The 24,951-nt window shown below is 38.3% G+C and overlaps 1 protein-coding gene across 1 annotated transcript in view; it reads left to right on the top strand.

Moving 5' to 3' along the window:
• Positions 1 to 1,675: 1,675 nt before the first annotated feature.
• Rnf2 (ring finger protein 2) overlaps positions 1,676 to 24,951 on the top strand; it is a 41,167-nt gene continuing 17,891 nt past the window's right edge. Inside the window, exon 1 of the mRNA XM_077802627.1 lies at positions 1,676 to 1,980. The gene's annotated coding sequence lies outside the window, so the exon portion shown is untranslated. The remainder of the gene's footprint in view (positions 1,981 to 24,951) is intronic.

The raw sequence follows: 24,951 nt of genomic DNA, 5'->3' as shown, positions 1-24,951 counted from the left end.
GTCAGTAGTGTCTTTCATATTAAGGATGTTAGCCTGAGGTCTAGCTTTTTAATCACATTTAATTCAGATATCCCATAAGTTTTCCATTTTCCACTAATTCTCCCGTGAATCTTTTTTAAGTACTATATTAACTTTAATACATAAAATTCCTGTGCTTTCTACAAATGATCACTTTTCAAAATCAATTGAATTGCTTAATCTAACCACACACTGTAATTTTTTCAAACATTTTAACTAGTGCAAAAGGTCCTAAATTATGAACATGCTGTCTTCCTTTGATTGAATTACACAAACAGTCATCTCGAGTAAAGAAAGAAGATGCTTCCACAACTGTACTGTCTCTACAAAGTGGACTCTCACGATAAGGGAAAAGCAGAGATTCATGATTATTTTGATTTTATATTCACATCTGAGGAACAGCTTAAGCTTGAAGGGTTTGTAAATTCAGAAAATAGTCATTTCTTATTTAAAACTATGAATAGTAAGGGAGAGTTTTTTCAAGCCACTAAAAAAGAATAATGCTTTGGTCTTGTTTACTTTAGTAGCTATTAGGAAGCATAAATAATGTGTTGTCTTTAATATTTTAATGCCTGTCCTCTTTTTTCCCACCTATTCAAGGCTGTCAAAGACCAACTCAAATCCCAGCTCCTCAAGAAATTGTCCCTGAGCACATCAGCTGGGATTGATATGCCTTTTTAAATTCCTATGAAAATTCATATCATTTATTTGGAATTGCTTACCTAGAGTTTTAAAGAGTTCAGGAGCTGGACAAGACCTTAGAATCATTTAACACAATTTCTTATTTTGCAAAAGAGGAAAACAAAGTCCAGAGAAGTTATGTAATCCACCTAAACCACATAGTTATTGGAGGCTATAAACCGGTTTGCTGAATTCTTTGTGCAAGTCCATTCCTTGTTGTCACAAGTGCCTTCACATTCATCATATTCATCGTCTGGTATTGTTGGTTATCTTTTCCAGATAAATGACATCTCACTGATGGTACATCTTTAAGTTAGGCAAATCTTTCACTTCTTTGTTATTACGTCTTCAGCTCATAATTTATATCCATTAAGCAAAAATTTCCCATAGGCTGTGTTTTAGGTAGTTATTACATCTATTTAAGCTATTATTTCTTGCATTCTCAAGTTCAGAAGACAATGCAGCAGAGGAAGGGGCCAAGAAGTAGAAATAACACAGCAGCAAGGTCTAACAGTAAGAGCCCTGATGAGAACGACCAGAATGCTAACAGACGTCCAACAACATACTTTTAGAGTTGAAGGCCACTTTTTCCCCCGAAATAATTAGATCTTGCAGGTTTACTCTGCAAGGATGAAAAGCGTGTGTGTGTCCAGGGGACTCCAGGGTGCCGGGAGTTCAGGTGAAGTCGTGGAGGTGAACACCTAACGAGGATTTCTACCGGTGGGACGGGTGTACCAAGACCAAGTCTGAGCCTGAACCCCAACAGCGGACCAGGAAGGCGCACCAGGTGTACCGAGCTAGGGATGAGAACTCGGAGAGAGTGCACACTGAGGACAAGGTGGCGCCGCCGTCACCAGGCGTAGCCCTGGGGCTGCGACTGGCCGCGGGGGGCGCCGGGGGCGGGGGGGGGGCGCGGGGGCGGGGCCTGGAGGCGGGGGCGGGGCGCCGACCGGGGCGGGGCGCGGCGCCCAGGCCGTCCTGGCCAGCACGCGGCGGCGCCCCCTCCCCTCGCGCCGCGGGCCTCCCCGCGCCGTGCACGTCCCCGTCCCGCGCCTCCGCCTCCTCCCTCACTCGCTTCTTCCCGCCCTCCCCGTAGCGCCGGCCGAGCCGGCTTCCCCTCCGTCTCTCATGAATATTGAGCGGCCCCTGTTGTATTTCCCGAGCTCCATTGCGGAAGCCGAGGCTCGCCATATTGTGCGGCGGCGCCGGCGGCCGCGGCGGCTGATACCTGAGTCTCGCTCCGGCCGCGGCCAGCGGAGCCCCGGGCTGGGGTAGGAGCCGGTGAGTGGGGCGGGCGGCGAGGCGAAGGGCGCGGGAGCGGCGGGCTGGGACGCGCGTCCGCTCGGCCGGGTGCCGGCGCTTGACGGCGGCCCCGCGCCCGGAAGGGGGGGGGTGTGTGTCCGCGGGGGCGTGAGGGGAGATGGCGCCGCCGCCCCCGGTCGTGCTGGCCTCGGGGATGGCGGGGGAGGCGGCTTCTCATTGTTCGCGTTTCTTCGAGAGTCCTGGGGAGGGGGTGAACCCGCTGCGGAGGACCGGTTGGGCGAAGCGCAGGGGCTCCTGCTCTCGCGGCGAGCCCTCGCTCAGCGCGGCGGCCGGGCTGCGGTGCGGCCCCTGCCTCCGGGGGCGGGCGCCCAGCCTCCCTGCGGCCCGGCTCCGGAGGCGGGCGGAGTGGAATGCGGGTTTTTTCTTCGGGCTTTCCCCTCGCCTCCGCGGTCTTGTGTCTGCACCGTGGGGGTGGGGTAGGGGCACTTTGCGCAAACCACCCGTTTTCCCCCCGGGGGCCTGGAGTCGGGGTTCTTGTGCGCCGGAGCTGCTCCGGGTCGGGGCTCCCTGTAGGCTGCGGGGAGACCCCGCCGGGCCCCACACATTCCTGGAGTGCCGCCCCCTGCTCCGGAATATCTGTTGCTGCTTTCCAAAGCCGCGAGCTTGCCCGGAGGAGCCGTGGGGGGAGGGGGTGTCTCGGGGTTTCTGATGGAAGCTTCGCGTTTTGAACCCTGTGGTTTCTGCTGAGATCCTGGGTACACTGTCGCCTGGGAGCTGTCGTCCTGGTTGTCAGGATCGTTTCCCTCCTGCCCAAGTCGCTTTCCAGCTCCCAGAGATGGTGTTAGTAAAATGGGTCTTTCAAACTTTTGAGGTTCATTCGGCTTATTTGCCCACCAAGACCAATTCTAGGTTCTTCTCCTGAAAACCCCTGTGGGCATCTTTTAGGAGGTCGTCGGAAGTTTTACCTGTGTGTCTTACGTTGTAATGTGGCTTAAAAATGCCAGGTTTCTTTGAGGTGTTTGAAGAAATTTGCTGTGGAAAGGTTAAATATGCACCCAGCGTTTTAGGAATACGCTGTTATTTTGAAAATTAAAAATCAAGCCGTGGCTTCAATATTTTAAACTGAGTATTATATTTAAAACGAATGTATGAGCAATTTGCATTACATAACCTATTTTTGGTACCTCCAGAATTATCTAGTAGAATACTTACTGTAATTGGTAGATAATCCGATTTGAATTAGGTGTAATTGTTGAGTTTTTAAAATAATTTATATTGATATGGTAGATATTGGTTCTTAAAGTGAAACCAGATCCTTGGATTTATAAAGTATTTAAGTGGCAGTACTGTGACTCTTTGATATTCCTTTTTCTGCCTGAAATTTCTGATTGTCACAATCAACAGGTATCTTAAAATCTTGATTATGCACTTAATCAACTTTTTTAGTAAAATAATGGATAGTTATATTAGACTTCCTTTTTCCAGTGATAGCACAGCAAATATGATCCCTTACTTTTTCTAAGGACTTCAGTTATTTCTTTCCCTCAGGTACCCTTGTGGAATCCACGCTTGAGATTAATTATAGATGAAAAATAAAATGGTGACTTTAAGAAGGAAAACTGCCTGAGTCAGCCTACTTCGTTTGAGTATTTGAAAAATAGGCTAAGGCTCCTCAAATGTGCCGCACAAAAAAATTTCAAATAAGAATCACTAACATATGTAGACAGTGCAGACGTCAAATACTGGGAATTTTGAGTTTTTCTTTGCTTGTGTCAAAAGCACTCAAAACGCCCAGGTTTGAGGGGATATAAATATGGACCAGGCCAGCACACGTGATTGGAATTTCATTTTTCTGTTACTGACCTTCGGTTTGTCATCTCAGGTTTCTTTCTTTAATCTGATTTACTCATGATTTGTAATTCAGCAGTTTTTGGAATAATGGTGTGATATATGCCTAATGAATAATACACAACCAGATGTTTCAGTGACAGTTTAATTTCTGTACATTAGTAAAGAAGTGTAACTCCTTCCAGCAAGAGAAATGAGTTAACATTAAAATATACTTTATCAAAATTCTGTCAGTGTTTCTAGTGTAACTTAAAGCACTTCATAGTTTTAAAGTGACTCATTTATTGAAATTCTGAGAAATTAAAAATTTACCTCTATTTGCTGTTTTTTAAAAAAGGACAGATACTTGTGGGATTATGTATACATTCTGCACACATACAAATTTACAAATGACTTTTAATTGGTGGTGTTTGTTACATGCCCTGTGGAAGGCAGACATTGTTATCACACTGTCTGATTTCTTGGTTTTTTGTTTTTTTTTTTAAATCTTAACTGTCAGTAACTTACTGACTTAATTTGCATTTAACTGAGAGGTATTTTTTGGTGTACAAAAAGTACAGTACCGGTTTCCCAATCTGTTCTCTACAGGTCTAAAGATCCTTACATGACCCTTCTACCTAATGTGTTCACTGAATCTTTTGGTATTTATTGCGGAGAGTTTGGTGGTTTTACATAGATATTCTTACTGTGGTAATAGGACCCTTGACATTTAAGTAGAAACTAACTTTACTTTGTTCATAGATGGGAGTTGGATGATGAGTTCCTGAATGTAGATGCTAAAAGGGTAGATGACTCATTATCCAGTTCTATACTATGTGGAGGAACTCCAGTAGAACTAGCCATGTTCTCAGTTTTTCTTTTGCCTTGTGGGTGTTGGGCTACTGAAGTGGACTTGTATGACTGGGCCTAGTGGTGTGTCTTGTTGGATGCTCAGCAGTTACCTATGTTATCAAAAATTCATTGCTTAAAATTTGCATCTCCCATTTCATTTGAGAGTGAATTAACAACCGGTTTGCTGCTTTGGCATGTCTGCCATTTGTCAGAATGTATAAAAATATTTATTAAATATAATAGTGAAAAGGGACTTAAAAAATTAACCTCATATTAAATTGCCTAATTTGGACATTTTTCAGTGAAATTTTAATGGCCAAGTGAAAAACGTGGACTCTCCTGCAAAGGTGCTTCTTTCTTTCATTTTTTCCTCCTCTTTCTATACTATAGAGCAAAATAGAATTCCACTAGTTGTATTTTATGATGATGTTACATTCCAAAGTCAACCTGTAAAATGGAAATCATACGTAGTGAAAAAAAAAATTATGTTTGAGACTGGGAGTGTAGTTCATTGGTAGACCTAATAGTATTCTCCAGCACAAAACAAAATGAAAAATACTTGAGAATAGGAAGGCAGAATTTACCAGTAAGTTCAGCTTAGCTTTAATGTTGCAGGAAATTGCTGTTTCTTTCCTTGAACACTAGCTGAAATAGTTAGGAGCATGTTGAACAATAACAAAACAAACCTCCCCTCAAAAACCTATTCTTTTTTGTGGTGGGGACATACCAGGGATTGAATTCAGGACACTTAACCACTGTGCCATATCCCCAGCCCTATTTTTTGTATTTTTATTTAGGGACGGTCTCGCTGAATTGCTTAGCACCTCACTGTTGCTGATGGTGGCTTTGAACCTCAGGATCCTCCTGTCTCAGTCTCCTGAGCCACCACTGTGCCTGGCCAAAACCCAGTCTTTTTAAAATACAAGAATCAGCATGGTCTCTCACCACACTATGAGAGGCACATGGGGACTGACAATACCTCATCTCACATTATCTCTAGGATATGTGTCATAGTAAAAGGAATACGGTATGTTGGTGTCCTTGGGCTAGCCTACATTATTTATAATATTTCTCACCCCCCCCCCCAAAGCTGAATAAGAAACCACAAAGTAAATTAAATCACAAAAGTGGTTTTTTTATGCTTCAGCTTAAAAGAAGGTTCCAGGCTAACCTTTATAAGATGGATTTTATCTATAACCCCACGTTTTGTTTCCTCTTCAGTGAAGCAGCAAAATATCTGGAGGAGAGTAGTTAGAATCACTGTGTTTATTTTATTTTATTATTATTTTTTGGTACTGAGGATTGAACCCAGGGGTGCTCAACCACTGAGCCACATCCTCAGCCCTTTTTTATATTTTATTTAGAGACAGGGTCTTGCTGAGTTGCTAAGTGCCATGCCAAGTTGCTAAGGCTGACTTTGAACTTGCAATCCTCCTGCCTCAGCCTCCTGAGTTGCTGGGATTACAGGCCTGCACACCACCGCACCTGGCCTACTGTGTTTATTATGTATTGAGAAAACGGAAACTTGACTAAGAATAACAGAGGATTTAATGTAGGGGGTTGATTAGATGGACATAAGAGCTAAAAGGGAACATTACAGTAATAGGAACTAAGACCCTCTGAGAAAGGTTCCATGGACCTGGTGCTGAATTTTTGGAAAGGTTAGCATTGTTCAGCTGTTAGTGACTATGAAGGCATGTGATATGGTTGGTTCTGGAAGTACCAAAAGAAGCTGGAGGCTAGAACCAGTTGCTGCTGCCAGGGCCAGGGACCGTCATTGCCACTGACATGAACTAGAAGGAAGTCCGAAATTCCTGTTTTCCAGTCTCCACTTGCTACCCTGGTTGGCAAAATCTGGCAGAAGAGATGGTGAAATATAGTTGCATAGTCTCAGCCTAAGCATCATAAAGCACCTTAGAAGGGTAATTTAAGAGTTGAGAAATGAATAAATGACCTGCATAAATAGTGTTAAATGTAATAATTTAAATTTTTAACTCTGTCCTTAGTTTGACTTTCAAAAAAAAAAAATTTATTGATTATGTTCTGTGTGCCAGACTCTCTCACAAGGTTTTAGGAATAGAAAAATGAATCAAATTAGGTTTTTATTCTTAAGGAATTTAGTCTAAGTGGCCATGACAAATAAACTACTGTACAGTGTGTTAAATGCAATAACAGATGAATGATGTGTTTTGGAAACCCAAAAGACATAGTAACCAATTTGCTTTTTCTGTTTCTAGCCAAATTTAATGACTAGTACAATTTCTTTTTTTATCTATACATGATCAAATCTAACTTTATTCTTTTTTAAATTTTTTGGGGGGTACTGGGGTTTGAACCCAGGGGTGCTCAACCACTGAGCCACATCTCCAGCCCTTTTTATTTTTTACTTTGAGACAGGGCCTCACTAAGTTGATTAGGGCCTAGCTAAATTTCTGAGGCTGATTAGAACTTGCAGTCCTCCTGCCTCAGCCTCCCAGATCGATGGGATTACAGGTGTGTGCCACTAGCCCAGCTCTCATATTATTCTGTGTTCAGCTCAACTCCTCTGAAAGCTATTTTTCTAAGATTTCTCAATTTTGTCACATAATCATAACCATCATTGAACATTTTTCAGTACTTTTCATCTTAATTAAAGACTATCACTTTATGCACTTTCATCTTATCCTAGTATTGTGTATGTAGATACTTGAGAAATTTGCTTTTTCACTGAACAAGGAAAATAAAATCTTATAGACATTGTTTTTTTGCTTCTGGGTCCATTAGAAATTGTTTGGGTGGTGGTATTTGACTTAATGAATATGAGTGAAAGGATAAAGTAATCAGTTAAGTTCAACTGTGTAGCACCAGTAAATTATCTATTAAAGGGATGTTGGATTTCTGATCTGCTGAATTCCAGAGCAGTGATTTTGGCAGGGATTCCTTTTGATGATTGAATAAAATTCTCCTTTACCTCCTTTATTACTTAATATTCTAAAGATCTGTTTATAGAGGGGGAGCCAGAAATTTGTCTTCATTTTCCTAAAAATAAAACCATGTACAGTTTTTTTTCACATTTTTAAAGATTGTCTGCTCTATTTCCTCATTTCTGTATTGATTACACTATCTCCGTTAGCTATTGTGAAATGTGCAAATCTGCAGTACTTCATTTTGACTTCATTTTAGAAGTGTTCTGCTTGCTTTCCCCTACCATGTACATACCATATTGATTTAATTTAAAACTAACTAATGCTTCACTTTTAAAAAGACATATGCCTTCATGCCAGTAATTGCATTAAACCCTAAACCCTTACTATTTACACTATTTACTATATAGAGTCTAATTCAGTCTGGGATGGCTGTCTTGGAACCCAGCCAAGTGTTTTATAGAAGGCTTTACTATATTACAGAAGGGGTAGTGTTTGTTGTATATAATAGAAAGGCTTTAGAATTGAAGGCAGGAGACTTGATTTCTAGGTCTGGTTTCACTGTTGACAATATTCTTGGCCTTTCTGAGTGTGTATACAGATTATTTGCTAAGATACTCAGGTAACGTAGGTAAAGGGGTTTTTGTAACAGCAAAGTACATTGTAAATGTAAGGGAGGCGTATGAAGAAAGAAAGAGAAAGATCCCTTGATTCATGGCTTGGATCCTGGTGAGAGTTTTGTGTCTAATTTCAAGTTTTTGAGTTTCCATTTTGAGAAAATTGTTAGGGTGGAATGGGATGTGGGAGGAGTTATGAAATTACTATAACCCTAGCTTTTTAAGGTTGGCATGTCTCATTAGTTTCTTTTCCACAGGGTTAAGTATCCTGCTTATATCCTGAAACAGTACCTCAGATTTCATTACTTGTGTAGGAACAGAACTGCCATTTTGTAGATTGTTTAAGTGACAAGGGCCTAAGGGAGTACAAAAACAGATGCTATGACTGTTTTGGCTGGAAATTACTCTTAAAAAAAAAGTTTTGGTTTATATGAGTTACATCAGTTTTAGAAAATCTCTGCTTTTAGAATGTATGCTTAGCAAGATTGAAAATTGTTATTTAGTTTCAGTGAACTTTTTATCCTTCCTCAAAATATTTGGTTAACATTTGTGAAGAAAACAGCTCTTTGAGCGAAAATATGCTTTTCATAGCTATGAGATTATGTCCTAGGAACATTTCCTCACGTGACAGTGCAGTGACAGAAATGTATGTTGTTGGTAGTTTAATATGTTTAGTTTATATATTGGTAGTTTATACTGTCCAAAATATTAAACTGTAATTTCACTAATATTGTTATTATAATAGTTATATAGCTATATTGAAATATAGGTCCCATTTGCCAGGTTGAGTTAGCCAGGGTTTAATTATTAATGCAATTTCTTTCCTTTTTTCCCTCCAGAAGTCTTTGACTTACTTATTCATTTGGTGCTGGGAGTTGAATTCAGGATCTCATTTCATGAAGCACATGTTCTACCATTGAGCTTCACCCTGAGCCCAACTCCAGCACATAGAAAAGACTAATGTTACACTTACATATAATATAAATAACATTATTAATGTCAGTTTAATTTGTTCTCAAATCTTTTGTGTAATCTGTTGAAATAATTGATTTAGGAAAAGTAAGACAACATTAGTGTCCCAGTGAGGAGAAAAAGCTTTTGAGGATAAATTATTCATCATTCATTTCTTAAATGGATTATTTTTAGTTTTAATCTCTAGGATCAATATTTTAGTCCTTTCAGTAGTAGTTTAAGAGCTAAGAATGGGAGAAGGTTCATAAATTATAGTCTTTTAATCAGATATCATTTCAGTTGTTGCTTAATCTTTTTGTGTGTGTGTGTATGTGTGTGTGGTAGTACTGGGGATTGAACCCAGGGCATTATGTAGGCTAGGCAAGGACTCTACCAACTGAGCTATATACCTAGCCCTTGCTTAATTCTTTTTTGATGTTCTTGTTATATTTATTTTTTAGTTATCGGCAGACACAACATCTTTGTTTTGTATGTGGTGCTGGGGACCGAACCCGGGCCACACGCATGCAAAATAATCTGTGCTTTCAGTACTCAACTGCTCTTAATTTTGATGTATTTCCTTTTGAGAATAAATTTGGTTTTGTTCAAAACACAGTTTTAGGGGTTGGGGTTGTAGCTCAGTAGTACGGCACTTGCCTAGCATGTATGAGGCCCTGGGTTCGATCCCCAGCACCACATAAAACTAAATAAACAAAATAAAGTATTGTGTCTATCTACAACTAAAAATATTTTTTAAAAAAAGGAAAAACCACAATTTTAACTGTATTTTATATGTAGATCTAAATTTGAGTGTTTAAAAAAGATCTAACATCAAAGATCATAAATATTTGTGTCATAGCTTGGTAATTTGTTTATTCATTTATTTTGTTACCAGGAATTGAATCCAGGAGTTCATAACCACTGACAGACATTCCCAGCCCTTTTTATTTTTTATTTTGAGTCAAATTCTCACTGAGTTGTTTAGGGTTTCTCCAAGTTGCTGAGCCTGGCTTTGAATTTGTGATCCTTCTGCCTCAGCCTCCTAAGCTTTTTCATAAATTATAGTCTTTTATTCAGACATCATTTCAGTTGTTGCTTAATTCTTTTTTTTTTTTTTTTTTTTGCCACTGCACCAGCTTTGGTACCGTTTCTAATGATTGCAAATTGCAGTTGGATATACCATAGTATGTTTAATCATTTCCTTGTGGTTGGATCATAAAGTTTCTCTTAGCTTACTACTTATGTTGATGATAGGAAGGTCCAGTGATCATTGTGTCAGTGGGGTGAAAAAAGTACCTGTTACCTCCATAAATTTACCTTTCTTTTTTTTGGACTCAGGTACTCAACCACTGAGCCACATCCCCAGCCCTACTTTGTATTTTACTTAGAAACACCGTCTCAATGAATTGCTGAGGCTGGCTTTGTACTCGTGACCCTCCAGCCTCAGCCTCCTGAGCCGCTGGAATTACAGGTGTTTGCCACCTAGCCTGGGTATAAGTTTACATTTATTTATTTATTTATTTATTTATTTATTTATTTATTTATTTATTTCAAGAGAGAGTGAGACAGAGAGAGGGGGAGGGAGGGAGAGAGAGAGAGAGAACTTTCAACATTTATTTTTTTTTAGTTTTTGGTGGACACAACATCTGTTTGTATGTGGTGCTGAGGATCGAACCCTGGCCTCTCGCATGCCAGGCGAGCGTGCTACCTACTGCTTGAGCCACATCCCCAGCCCATAAGTTTACCTTTAAAGGATGAAATCTGTAACTCTTTGATGGCAGCAACTTGTGCAGTACAGTTGAAGAGAAAACAAGGGATTAGAGAAGATAAACTGTTTCCTCATTTAGTCTTGGAAATTCTTTTTTACATAGTGTGGAACAGGTATTCTTGGTCCCCGTAGATCTTGTTCTTGGTCCCCTCTGTGGATCCATGCATACTCTGAAATTTTTTGTACACATGTTTTTGTGTGTCCTTTTTTCCTCCAAGAAGTAATAAGAGTTTCTTACTTGCATCAGCTGTTTTTTTAACCTTTATTTAAATTTTTTTTTTTTTAATGTGCTGAGGATCAAACCCAGTGCAAGACAAGCGCTCTACTACTGAGCCACAGCCCCAGCTCTCACCAGATTCTTAAAGAGAGTTAGGGTTAGGGTTAATTAAGAACCATGAACTTGTAGAAATTTTGTTTAAAAATGGAGGGTGATTGAAAACTGTAAAAAGTTCCACAAACAATATCTGTTATATTGAATTAATATTAGTGTTCTTTTCCTTTTATTATCCAATAATGTAGAATCAGTTTTGCTTAGGAGAGGATGGATTTTATTATTTTATCTGTTTTTAAAAGAAAACATTGGGAAGGCATTATTACAATTTTTCTCTTTAACATTTATTGTTTGAATAACTCAACATTAAGATTGTTAAACCTGGGTGGGGGTATGACTCAGTGGTAGAGTGCTTGCTTAGTATGCTCCTAACCTCGGATTTGATCCACCAAAAAAAAAATAATAATAATAATAATAAAAGCCTAACTAATAGTTAATAAGTAGCTTTGCTCTTGTGGCATTTCATCATTTTGTGGAGGTCTTTGCATTATTTCCAGAGCAACAGTTTTATTTTTTTTAAGTATATTATCTAAAACGTGCTCATTTTATACATGATGATATTTGGAACTGTATATTGAGTTGCTCAAAGTCATGGTAATTTCCAGTAATATATGAACTGTGCTAAATTTTTGCAGCTTTTGTGATTGTGTTAATCTTAAAAGATAAATCTTTCTAAAAGCCCCCCCCCCACACACACATGCTTCCTATTCCAAGTACCTGACTTTGTTTTGGCCTTTAGAACTTCTGGAGGTACTTCTGCCAGAATTTCTTTTTTGATGCAATTTGCAGGAATTGAAAGATAAGGAAGGGTGGGTGGGTAGATAGGTGTGTATTTTATACAGAGACAGAAAGAGAGAGGGAGATTGATACAAAATTGATATGCTTTTGCAATTCCTTCAGATCACAAAATGAGAATTGAGATCTTCTGAATCCCCATCTGGTTATTGATAGTCTCCATAATAATAGTTTTTTTGGGGTGTGTGTGTGTGTCTATTTTGCAAATGAAAATTTACCCTATTTGAAAAAGAGATACCTGAAATAATTTCTTCACTCCTGCTCTTGTCTCTTGTTATATTAAAAATGTTTGTTAAAAGTCTGTGCCAATTGTAATGTGGTAACATAATAGTTGGAGTTGAAAGATGTAAGGGAACTCCCCTTTCCAAAAAAAAAAACCCCCACAAAAACTGAAAAACTCTTAAGTCCAAGTTACCCTTTAGAATATAAGTTTTAGCAGTGGTGCAGTGGTGCATGCTTGTAATCCCAGGGGCTTGGGATCGCGAGTTCTTAGCAAGCTTCCCCAAGAGTGAGGTGCTAAGCAACTCAGTGAGCCCCTGTCTCTAAATAAAATACAAAATAGGGCTAGGGATATGGCTCAGTGGTTGAGTGTCCCTGGTTCAATCTCTGGTACCCCCTTCCCACCCCCCACTCCCCAAAAAGTTTTACAGCTCTAATTGTAGCACAGATGCAAATGATTGGTATCATAATTTTGTAGGTATTTCTGGTCATTGCATATGGTATTAATAACTTTTCTTTGATGATTGAAATGAAAAAAATTGTGCTTGTGGTAAACATACATATGAATGGTATTTTTATTATATAGTACCAATAATAATCGTGTGTTTAGTTTTGGTTAAGGGCATGACCTTAGTCAAACAGGCCTGTTTTTGAGTGTTGCCTCTAACATTTACATTGAGACCTTTAAGCAAGTTGTTGTATTTTGACTCTCTTTCCTTATTTGTTACATAAATATCTCATTAGTTATTAAACTAAATTTATTAAATGAAGGCAGTAATTTGGCATTTACTTCATAGGGTTGTTAGAATTAAACAGAATCTCAAACAAAGTGGTAAGCACTCTGTAACTATTACCTATTATCAGTGCATTATTTCTTTTTTGGGGGGGGGTGGGTACCAGGATTGAACTCTGGGACAGTGGACCACTGAGCCATATCCTCAGCCCTATTTTGTATTTTATTTAGAGACAGGGGCTCACTGAGTTGCTTAGCACCTTGCAGGCTAGCTTTGAACTTTTGATCCTCCTGCCTCAGCCTCCTGAGCCACTGGGATTATAGATGTGCGCCACCATGCATGGAAATGCATGATTTCTTAGGACTAAGGTTAGTGTGTTAAAGAGCATGAATTTTTTTTTATCTCTAGAAATGAATTGCTTAGCTGCTTTATGAAAGGGTTATTTCAGTTACTGTTTAAAGAGTTCGAAGGCCGGGCTGGGGTTGTAGCTCACACGTGTGAGGCACTAGGTTCGATCCGCAGCACCACATAAAATAAGGATATTGTGTCCATCTGCAACTAAAAAAATTTTTTGAAAAGTGTGGGAGCCTCAGCTTTCAAGTTCTGTCTTTCTTATCTTAATATGATTATTAGGTTACTTTCTTACCACAGGTATAATTATTCAACTGATTGTGCCATTCCTAGAAAAGTATATTTTCAGTGGTATAGTATATTTTATATTTTCAGTGGCTAAGGGAATGTTGCTGTGACACTTTCTGCATTGTTACATGGTCACTTGATGGACAGTATACACGGAATATACAAGGGATTTGTATATTTTGTATGTCAGAATTATTGACAACAGTGTAGAAAGGTGTACAGTGGGTTAATCTTATGTTTTATGGAGTTTTCACATACTTACCTATGTATTATATAGGCATAAAATTATGTATATGTATTCAAAGATACAGTTCTCTTTTTTTCATTCTTAAACAAGTTTGTTCCGTAGAGTATTTAGAGTTGTGAGTTTTTGAGGCTACCTGTAAAGCCATACATTTACAAAAGAGGAAACTGAATTTGCAACTAAAGTTACTCGTCTTATTTCACCTTAAAATTAAGTAGGACTTCTTTACAGTTGGTGTTTTGTAGAAATTTTGTGGCTATTCCTCTTCAGTTACCAATATTCTTACTATGAAATTGTCTCCATCTAGTGGCAGCAAATATATCACAAGGCTGAGTACAAACAAGGGAGAAAAATGCTAGGGAGAACTTATTAAGAGTTAAAAGATAGCATGCTAACTTGTTGATGAGAAGAGAGAACAATAAATATGTTGGAGTAACTTGCCAATTACATGGAATGGAAAAATTAGATTCCTGGTCTCTTAAATATGTATTTTTTTTAAAAAATCTGAAAATATTAGAAATTGTAGGTAGATGTTTTATAATTTTAGAGTGTAGATGCCATGGAGAAAAAGTTAAAATACAAATAAGAAGTAAAAACAAAAGCCAGAAACTGGGGGGGAAACACATTTAACAAACAAAAGTCATTTTCTTACAAACCTTTTAAAAAGCTAGGGATGGGCTGGGGATGTGGCTCAAGCGGTAGCGCGCTCGCCTGGCATGCGTGCGGCCCGGGTTCGATCCTCAGCACCGCATACCAACAAAGATGTTGTGTCCTCCGAGAACTAAAAAATAAATATTATAAAAAGCTAGGGTTGGGGTTGTGGCTCAACGGTAGAGTGCTTGCCTAGCATCTTCGAGGCCCTGGGTTCAATCCTCAACACCACATAAAAATAAATAAAATAAAGTGTTGTGTCCAACTACAACTAAAGTAAATAAATAAATAAAAGTTGATAAAATGGATATAAGTAATTGAGAGACCAAAAAATGACCAATAAAGCTGTGAAAAGATAATCCCTTTCACGAATGGTTAAGACTTGCAAATTAGGAAATGTCATTCCCATTTATCCAACTGGACAGGCTTTTTAAAAAATGTTGCTAATCCCTAATTTGTATAAATGTAAGTTAGTATAGCTATTTAGCAGTATTTGTCAGAGTAAAAAAAAAAAAAATCTGCCTTTTGATCCAATGATGGTACTTCTGGGAATTTGTCCCTAGCAATTTTTTTTTCTGTAACCTCTTTTTGTCAAAGTTGATGTCAGCAAAACATACAGTAAACCATGGAATAAATGAATTCTGAGCCACATTTCAGTGAATGTTTCAGGAACTTCTAGTCATAGTTGGAAAAGTCAGAAATTTCTTAGGTCATTAAGACACTGATTTTTGTCTGATTCATAATTTTGGCTGCACATAAAAACTATTTGGCTGGCTTTTAAATTATACTGTGACATGAGAGATGTTAAATTCATTTGGCCTAAAATGGGACTTAGATATCAACATTGTTTAAAAGTTCTCCAGGTAATTTCTATATGCAACTAAAACTGAGAACTAGTTTTCTAGAGGAAGACTTTTTCCTGTGGGTGCATTTAGTTTTCTTTTTGTGGAAGATGAGATTCCACTGGGCAAATAAACTGAAGTTCATATTTTCCCTCACCTTCTTCCATTCTACTATTGGGTTTCTCCTGATAATTGGGGTTCACCTGTCCTATTAGTTTCCTATTATTGCCATAACAAATTAGTAACTTGGAAACAACACTGTTTTAGTTAGCTTTTTCCGCTGCTGTGACTAAAAGGACCTGACCAGAACAACAATGAAGGAGGAAAGGTTTATTTAGGGGTTCATGGTTTTTGAGCTCCACTCCTCGGGGCCGTTTCACATGAGGTGAGGTTGAACATCATGGCAAAGAATGTGGCAGAGGGAACAGCTCAAATGATATTCAGAAAGGGGGCGAGTCCATTCTCCAGATAAAAAACGTATACCCTGTAGCTATACGCCCCCAGTGAGCCATTTCCTCCAGCCATACCCACCTGCCTGCAGCCACCATACAGTTAATCCCATCAGAGGATTATTTCGCTGATTAGATTAAAATTGTGGCCCAGTCATTTATCCTCCAAACCTCCTTATGTTGTCTCACACATGAGTTTTTTGGGGGACACCTTACATCCATACCATAAGAAACATGAATTTATTCTGTTACTTTCTGACAGAAGTCCAAAATGGGTTTTATGAGTTTAAAGTTAAGGTGTTGGAAGGTCTGATTTTTTTTTTTTTGTGGAAGTCTAGGAGAGAATACCTTTCCTGTTCTAGCTTTTAGATGCTGCCTACACCTTTTGGCCTGTGGCCCTTCATCTGTCTCAAGGCAGCAACTTTGTGTTTTGAGATTTCTCACTTTACTACCTCTACCTCCTTCATCACGTCTCCTTTTTTGACTCTACTCTGTCATCATATCACCTTGTCTGACTCATAAGGACCCTCATAATTATACTGGGCCAAATCTAGATTATCCAGGATAAGTTTCTCACAATTCTTGGTTTAACCACATTGGCCCTGTAAATACCTTATCCCATGTAAAGTAACTTTCACAAACTTTGGGAATTAGGGCATGGATGTCTTGGGGGGCCATTATTCAATCTACTCCAGTTGAAGACTTAATTCAAAAGGAAGTTTAGAATTTATAAATGGGATATTTTACTGTATCTTAGATTGATAAAATATTATAATCCAAAATGAAATATACATTTTTATTAACCATAGTCATCTTGTGGTACAACAAAACACCAGAATTTTTTCTTCTTATTTAGCTGTAACATTGTAGCTAGGTAAGTTAACTTTTATTTCATGAATTATGATTAATGTTTATTATTATCCCTTGGAGCAGTCTGCCATTTCTCCTTTATTAGGAATGTATGTTGGATAGGATAGGTTGGTTTGTCTTGTTTTTATTACAACAATCATAATTACCACATATTCTTCACAGAATTCTATTAAATGTGTACTTTATATTTTATACTTTGGTGTTTTTTCCCCCCCTTTGGTTTTGTCTCAGAAGAGTTGTTGCAGGTTTAATGTAGGTTTTTTCCCTGCCAGATAGTATTGTCTTCCTTGAGGTAGGAAGGGGCCACAGGCCAAAAGATGTAGATATTCTCTAAAAGCTAGAAAATGAAAAGTATTCTTCCCTAGACCTCCTGAAGTATTACATTTTAGTCAGATACAGAGAGTCTGTAATTCAAAGTCTTTAAGGGTGTGTGTGTGTGTGTGTGTGTGTGTGTGTGTGTGTGTGTTTTCTTGGTGACCTACATGTACGTTATATTCAAGAAGTCCAAAAGGGAATTCAGCTTTCCATTTCTTTCTAGAAAATGTTATACCACTTCCTTTTTTTCTTCTCTTTTGTGGTAGGGAGTACCAGGGATTGAACCCCTCAGGGGGTGCTTTACCACTGAACCACATCCCCAGCCCTTTTTTATTTTGAGACAGGGTCTTGCATAGTTACTTAGGGCCTTGCTAAGTTGCTGAGGCATCCTCCTGCCTCAGCCTCTCAAGGCACTCGGATATGAGGTGTGCACCATCATGCCTGGCATACGTTTTTATTTTATTATTGTGATAAAATATACATGACAAAGTTTGTCATATTTTCTGTAGTTTGGTGACATTAATTACATTCACTTTGTTGGATAGCCATCACCACTGTTCCTTTCTATGGAAATCATAATAACCACAGTGAAACTCTACTTATTAAATAGTAAGATCCTACTGCATTCTTTCCCCAGCTTCTGCTAACCACTGTTCTGTTTTCTTTCTTTTTAAATTTTTTGTAGTGGTAGATGGATAGCATGCCTTTGTTTATTTTTTGTATGCGGTGCTAAGGATCGAACCCAGTGCCTCTCACATGCTAGGCAAGTGTTTTGCCACTGAACCACAGCCCCAGCCCAACACTGTTCCATTTTCTGAGTGTTAACATGACTAGTTTAACCACCTCATGCAAGTGGAATTATATAATCTTTGTCCTTTTATGTTGGTTATTGTGCTTAGTATATAATTCTTTCCAGGTTTATGGTAATAGTGTGTATGAGAGTTCCATTCTTTTTTGAGGCAGGGCAATATGTCACTATACATATGTGTGTGTGTGTGTGTACACACTCATATACATCTGTGTGTGTATATACACACGTATACACACTGTATTTTTTTTATCCATTCTTCTGTCAGTGGACATTATTTTGATTACTTGAGCATTATTTTCATTACTTGAAAGTAATGAAAGACTAAGTAAATGGGAATACATCCTATGTGCATAGGCTAGAAGATTTAATATGAAGATGAGAATAGTACTCAAAGTAATCCTAATGAAAATCCCAGTGCCTGTGTCTTGAAATCTAGAGATCGGAGTCCTCTAGCTTTATTCTTCTATTTCAAGATTATTCTGGCTATTTGGAGTCTTTTGAGAGTTTGTAAGAATTTTTAGGATGAGTTTTTCATTATTTTTTGGGTTGGGGATACCAGACAGGCAAAACACAGGCACTGGGATTTTCATTAGGATTACATTGTATCTGTAGATTACTTTGAGTACTATTCTCATCTTCATATTAAATCTTCTAGCCTATGCACATAGGATGTATTCCCATTTACTTAGTCTTTCATAGAGTGTACTTACACAAAGTAAAGTGGCTACGATGTCACTAGGTGGTATAGTCTTGTGGGACCACCAGTGTATATATAGTCTGTCATTTACTGGAATATGGTTATGTGATGCATATTCTATTATTTTTTGTTATTGTAAATGGGATTTTTTTATTAATTTCTTCTTTAGATTGTTCATTGTTAGTGAACAGAAATGCAGCTGATTTTTGTGTGCCCTCCCCTTCAGCTTGGATAAATTCATTCATTTTTTTTACTTTCCCTTTCCTCCGATTCTGATTAGAACATTAACTAATATGTATGTATGTAGTAAAAATACCATTTCTTGTTTTACTGTCTTATTTCCTGTCATCAACATCTCTGCAGCCACAAGTTTGGGAGCACTTCTTTCTTATTTTCTATATTCCTTGTATCAAAATACAAGTAAGTATTTTTGAGCCCTGCCTTCCTAATTCATCCTATTAATAGTTTTTTGTTTTTTTTTTTTTTTAAACTCGGGATTTAACCCAGGGGAACTTTACCACTGAGCCACATCTCCAGCCCATTTTATTTTGAGACAAGGTCTTTCTCGATTGCTGAGGCTGTCCTTAAACTTGTGGTCCTCCTGCCTCACCCTCCCAGATTGCTGGGATTATAGGCATGTGCCACTGCTTCTGGCATCATTATTAACAGTTATAATCTATTCTCCACTCTGGCCAGAGGTGACTGCTCTGTCTAAATGCAAATCTGACCTTGTTGTACTGTGGATCTTTCCTGACACATTTCTATGGCATATTAGGTCTCCCTGATGTAATCCACAGTTCAGTTATTCAGCCTTACCCCAAGCTACTCCCTAACGCCCTCATTTGACTCATTTCATAGTAAACTGATTGGAGTTTCCTGAACACACCATGCTGAGTTCTGCCTTTGCTTATTACTTGTTATATTCGTCCTTCTGGGCAGCTTTTCTTTCCTCACTTGATTAACCCTTCAGTTGCTTCTCCAAGAGAGGAGTCCCTTTCTCTAGGAAACCTGTTTTAATTTCTGCTCCCCCAGTTGACTTTTTTGTTGCTCTTGTAACATTTATTAAATTGTATTGAAAACGTGTATGTTCAGGGACTGTCCTTTCCCTTAAGCCAGTAAGCTCTTGGAGGTTTTCATTTTCTATCACAATGAAAGTCCTCAGTAAATGCTTCTTCAGCTCCTCAACTGTTGTTTATTGTAAGTCTGTTAGCTTCCAATATGGATAGGCAAAGGGACAGAAGGAAAATAAGACTCCTGCTAATATAACTGTGTTGACCAGTATTAGACCTTAATAGGTATGTTCTGAAACCTTAAAGGAAGACTAAATTTGGACTACTACAAAAGTACCTATATGTGTGTGAAAGGGTACCTCATTGGAAGAGATAAAATGGTGTTAGGAGAAATATGTTAAAAGGACACAGATCACACTAAGTAATCTAGGTCTGCATTTTAAGCTAAGCCTTAAAAATCTTAAAGCATTTATTTTTCTTGTAACAATACTTTATAATCTAGAAAACATTAAATTTATTACTAATATTCAAAAACTTAATTAAAACTGAATAATGAAGATTTGTAAAATCACCTTTAAATGGTTCCTGTTCTGTGTTCCTGGTACTGTATTCCACAGTGTGGGAAAGATATATAATCCAATTAGGAATTGATTATATTACCTTTTTAAATAAAGAAGCTATTAGCTTGCCAAAACTAATTTAGATGAGTATTCCAGATGTTCAGTACAATGGCGCTTTTTTAATAAGGAAATAACTATTTGTGTTTTTAGAAGTTTACAGAAATTAGTGTCTGTCTTACAGCTGTAGTTTTAGATTAAAATGCTGAAAGTGGTATTTATGAGGTGATAGTCACTGCAGGCAATGTTATGATAGCAGTTGGATTGCTTACTCAGAATTTTTTATAGCTCCCTGATTTGCCTAGTCTTGAGTTCATTTCTAAAATCTAACACCTGTGTTCTGTAAGCAAGCAATGTTTTAACTAAGGAAAAATTTGCTTATTCAAGACATAGAAACTGCTGGCCCATGGCATATACCTGTAATCCCAGCTAGCTATTTGGAAGGCTGAGGCAGGAAGATTGCCAAATTCAAGGCCAATTTTGTGATATCTGTCTAGAAAAACAAAGCCAAGACTGGGGATATAGCTTAGTGGTAGAAGCACTCCTGGATTCAATCCTCAGTATTGCCAAAAATAAAAAATAGAAACTTTTTAGTTTTCTTTGTTTATTAGTAATTAGAGAAGCATATCTCTAATGAAGAAAAATGCTCCCTAGGAAAATGGGATAATCTAAGTAATTTAGAAGTGATTATATTTTCTGATATTTATTTCACAGTGTAAAAACAAATTAAGGAAACTAATCACATACAGGATAAAGATTTTAGTATTGTCTGTGGAGAACTGGTTGTATTCATTGGTATGTTATATATAGTTATGTTTGTCAAATGTGGTAAGTTGATAAATGAAACCTTGAAGACAACCACATTACAATCCCTGGAACCCAGAAAAAGGGGCTTTTCATAAGTAATTAAATTAAATGAAACCTTGAAGACAACCACATTACAATCCCTGGAACCCAGAAAAAGGGGCTTTTCATAAGTAATTAAATTAATGATTTTGAAATGCTATTATTCTGAATTACCTGTGTGGACTCTGAATGTCAGTGCATATGTCCTTATGTCATTGCAAATATCCATATGCTGCTGGATGTTGTGTTGCATGCCTGTAATCCCAGTGACTCACAGAAGCTGAGGAAGAGGATCTCAAGTTCAAGATGATACTCAGCAATTTAGTGAGGCCCTAAAAAACTTGGTGAGATCCTGTCTCAATAAATAAATAGGGCTGGGGTTGTGGTTCAGTGGTAGAGCACTCGCCTCGCATGTGTGAGACCCTGGGTTCCATCCTCAGCACCACATAAGAATAAACAAACAAAATAAAGATATTGTGTGCGTGTATAACTATATATATATATATATATATATATATATATATATATATATATATATTTAAAAAATACAAAGGGTTAGGGATGTGACTCAGTGCCTTTGGATTCACTCCCTAGTACAAGAACAAAACAAACCAGGAAGGGTGCTGGTGGGGAATGTTGGCCAAATTATACTTTTTTATATAGTGTGCATAACGAACAGTGAACACCATTATGTATAACTATAATACACCAATAAAAATTGTGGGGGAAGGGCTGGGGATATAGCTCAGTTGGTAGAATGCTTGCTCACATGCACAAGGTCCTGGGTTCAATCCCTAGCACCACCACCCCATCCCCCACCAAAAAAATGTGGGGGCGAAAAAGAGGAAGGAGGCAAAGGGAAATTACAGTCAAAAAAGAGGAGGCAGGATGACTTCAGAAGCAAACACTGGAATGATGTGGCCATAAGCCAAAAAATGCACTTACCCCAAGCTGAAGGAGCTAAGGAACAGATTAGATTCTCCCTTAGAGCTTCTGGAGGAAGGAGACACTGCCAACACTTTGATCTTGGCCCAGTGAAAACTGAATTCGAATTTCTCATCTCTAGACCTGTAAGAGAATAAAGTACTATTGATTTAAAGCACCAAATTTGTGGTAATTTGTTACAGCAGCCATAGAAAACTGATGTAGCAATCATTCTTCAGAGTGTAATAGACTTTTCTAAATAACCCTGTTTACCTAAGTTCCTTCCCTTTCAAGGGGTATAATTTATAGCTTACTCATATTGGACTACAGTTTTATTTTAGATGCTCTGAATATACCAGGCAATTTTTATGATTAAAGCAGCTGGTAAACCTTTTTAGGCACAGAACTCATGAGAATTTAGCTCAAAATAAGTTAAATTTTATTTTAAAGTTCCTTTTTTTTTTTTGAGAAAAATGTTTCATCTAATCTGGAAGTTCCTTGGAGGCTGCCTATTCCTTCAACTACTCTGGTAAGAGTAGTTCAGACTCCTAAAATTTTACAATAGACATGTCATCTCTTTTTTTCTATCCATCTGGTATTTAACATGTGTTTTATCTTCTACCTGTGCTATTGAAAATATTCACTTGAGACTCTCATCCAAGAATTGAGGTGTCAGTTCATAGTGACCCAACATATGCCATAGTCTGTCACTTGAGACTGGTTTATTGAAAGTCTGACCAAAGAATAAAGGCCATGTATTCTCTGCTCTTGTCCTTTAGGCAGCAGTGTTATCTTCCTCTCCTCAAAGATAGTGTGTGTTTGGGGGAGGAGGAATAATTCAAGAAACATTTTATAAAGAATCCACAATTTTCTTATGAAATATAACCCAGAAACATCTCTGTTCAATAAATATTCTTTCCCATTGGGCTTGGGCTGGAGCTCTGTGGTAGAGCGCCCGCCTTGCACGCTGAGGCACTGGGTTCGATCCTCGGCACCACATAAAAAAATCTACAATTAAAAAAAAAAATTTGCTCCCCCTAATCTTCTAGGAATCTTTGGTATACAGGTTATTAACAGACAACTGACAAATCTGTATTGACAATTTTTGTTATAATTCTTGAATGAGTCCTTTAGAATCAGCCTACTCATTGCCTTTCTGTAATATGAGGTATATAACCAAAGCTTCTAGTTCTTAACTTCCAGTATTTTCTCAAAAAAAAAGTACTCTTTTTGAAAGGATTAATGTAAAATCATTTTTTTTTTTAAAGAGAGAATTTTAATTAGTTCTCAGCGGACACAACATCTTTGTTGGTATGTGGTGCTGAGGATCGAACCCGGGCCGCACGCATGCCAGGCGGGCATGCTACCGCTTGAGCCACATCCCCAGCCCTCGAGGCTTGGTTTTTGAAGGACAATTTCTTTGCTCAGAAATACCTGATCAAAGAGAAACATAAAAATATGTTCATTGTTAAATCTTTGTTTTCTTTTACACCTGTTCTCCTTTTAGTACCAAAGTTTTTATCTGAAGGCATTGTACAATTACAATGTAAATTTAAGCAGATGTTTTGGTGCAACATGTAGAAAGTTTAAGGCAACCCCAACATGCTGCAGGTTTGTCTCACATCTTTGGTAGATTTCACCTCCTTATTCAGGTAGTGCATCTCATTGAAGTCACACGTCATTTTTTTCGGTGACAAGTTTGCAAGGGTCTAGTAGTAATTGGTGCATTTTTTTTCTAAGTGTAATACGCACTCCATTGTGTTCAGCCTCTTCTCCTAGTCATTGTGATTTGGTTTCTTGATATTCTGCAGGAGTATGATGGTGAGTCTAGGTTGTCAGGTTGACTGGATTGAGAGGAAACGCCTTTACCCCCATTTCTTCTCCTTCCTGCTCACCATGAGGTGAGCAACTTCGTTCCGCCATATTCTTTTGCCATGATGTTTTGACTTCACCACAGGTTTATAGTAGTGGAGCCTGCTAATCATGGAGGGAAACTGTTAAGACAGCCAATAAAAATCTTTCTTCCTGAAGGTGATTTTCTCAAAGAGTTTAGGCAACTTCATCATTTTCTCAGCATACCTCTTTTTTTTTTTTTTTTAAAGAGAGAGTGAGAGGAGAGAGAGAGAGAGAGAGAGAGAATTTTTAATATTTATTTTTAGTTCTCGGCGGACACAACATCTTTGTTGGTATGTGGTGCTGAGGATCGAACCCGGGCCGCACGAATGCCAGGCGAGCGCGCTACCGCTTGAGCCACATCCCCAGCCCTCAGCATACCTCTTATAGATTGGTGAAGGAAATGTTTGGCAAAGTTCTTCAAAGCTACATCTTTGCCCTGTCAAAGCAGTAAGGTGGACTGAGCTCTAGGTTGATATGGCACTTGATGGCAGCCTTTGTATTTGGTGCATGTGGGATGAAGATGCAGTTCTTGTGGCAGGCACCTGAGAGGTGATGGCATTGAAACTGTACATACCAGATTCTGACCAAAAACTGTTAAAGCAGAAAACCAAAGCAAGACACTGCAAAAAATGTTTAACTCCTGTGTTAATGTGACTTTTTTCACCATGGAAATGTGAAATGTTAAGGAAGCTTATTTGAGCTCCTTTAGTCACTTTTATTTTTTTTTTTTAAGCAAAATACGTATTGAATAACTGGTATGTACCAGGTACATTAAAAGGTATTGAGTATATATTGTGGTGGGTAAGATATAGCCAGCTATTTTTCAAGAAGCTTAGAGGCTATAAATGTGCTATAGTGAAACCGAAAGTGCCATTATGATATCAAAATTTAAGTGCCTTGAAATATTTGACATATAATAGGCCACTCTTAAAGGTGAGGAGTCAGCTAGATGCTTGTTCATGTCTATCCTTGTTCATGTCTATCCTTGGTAATATTTTTTATGATAATCTGGTAAATGGAAATAAAGTGTTTTCCTGAGTTTTGTGAGCCATTCTAGCAAATTTCAAATGTGAGGAGGGGATTGTGGGACTTCCTAATTTCTTACATAGGCAGTTGGTCAAAAGTACACTGAGGCCCCGACTTGGAAAGAATGTCTCAGGTGGGGGCAGTCTGTGGACTGA

This window comes from Urocitellus parryii, chromosome 9 (assembly GCF_045843805.1).
Source record: "Urocitellus parryii isolate mUroPar1 chromosome 9, mUroPar1.hap1, whole genome shotgun sequence".
Classification (NCBI taxonomy): Eukaryota; Metazoa; Chordata; class Mammalia; order Rodentia; family Sciuridae; genus Urocitellus; species Urocitellus parryii.
The sequence above is the reverse complement of the archived record's forward strand: the minus strand, read 5'-3'. Positions and strand labels throughout refer to the sequence as shown.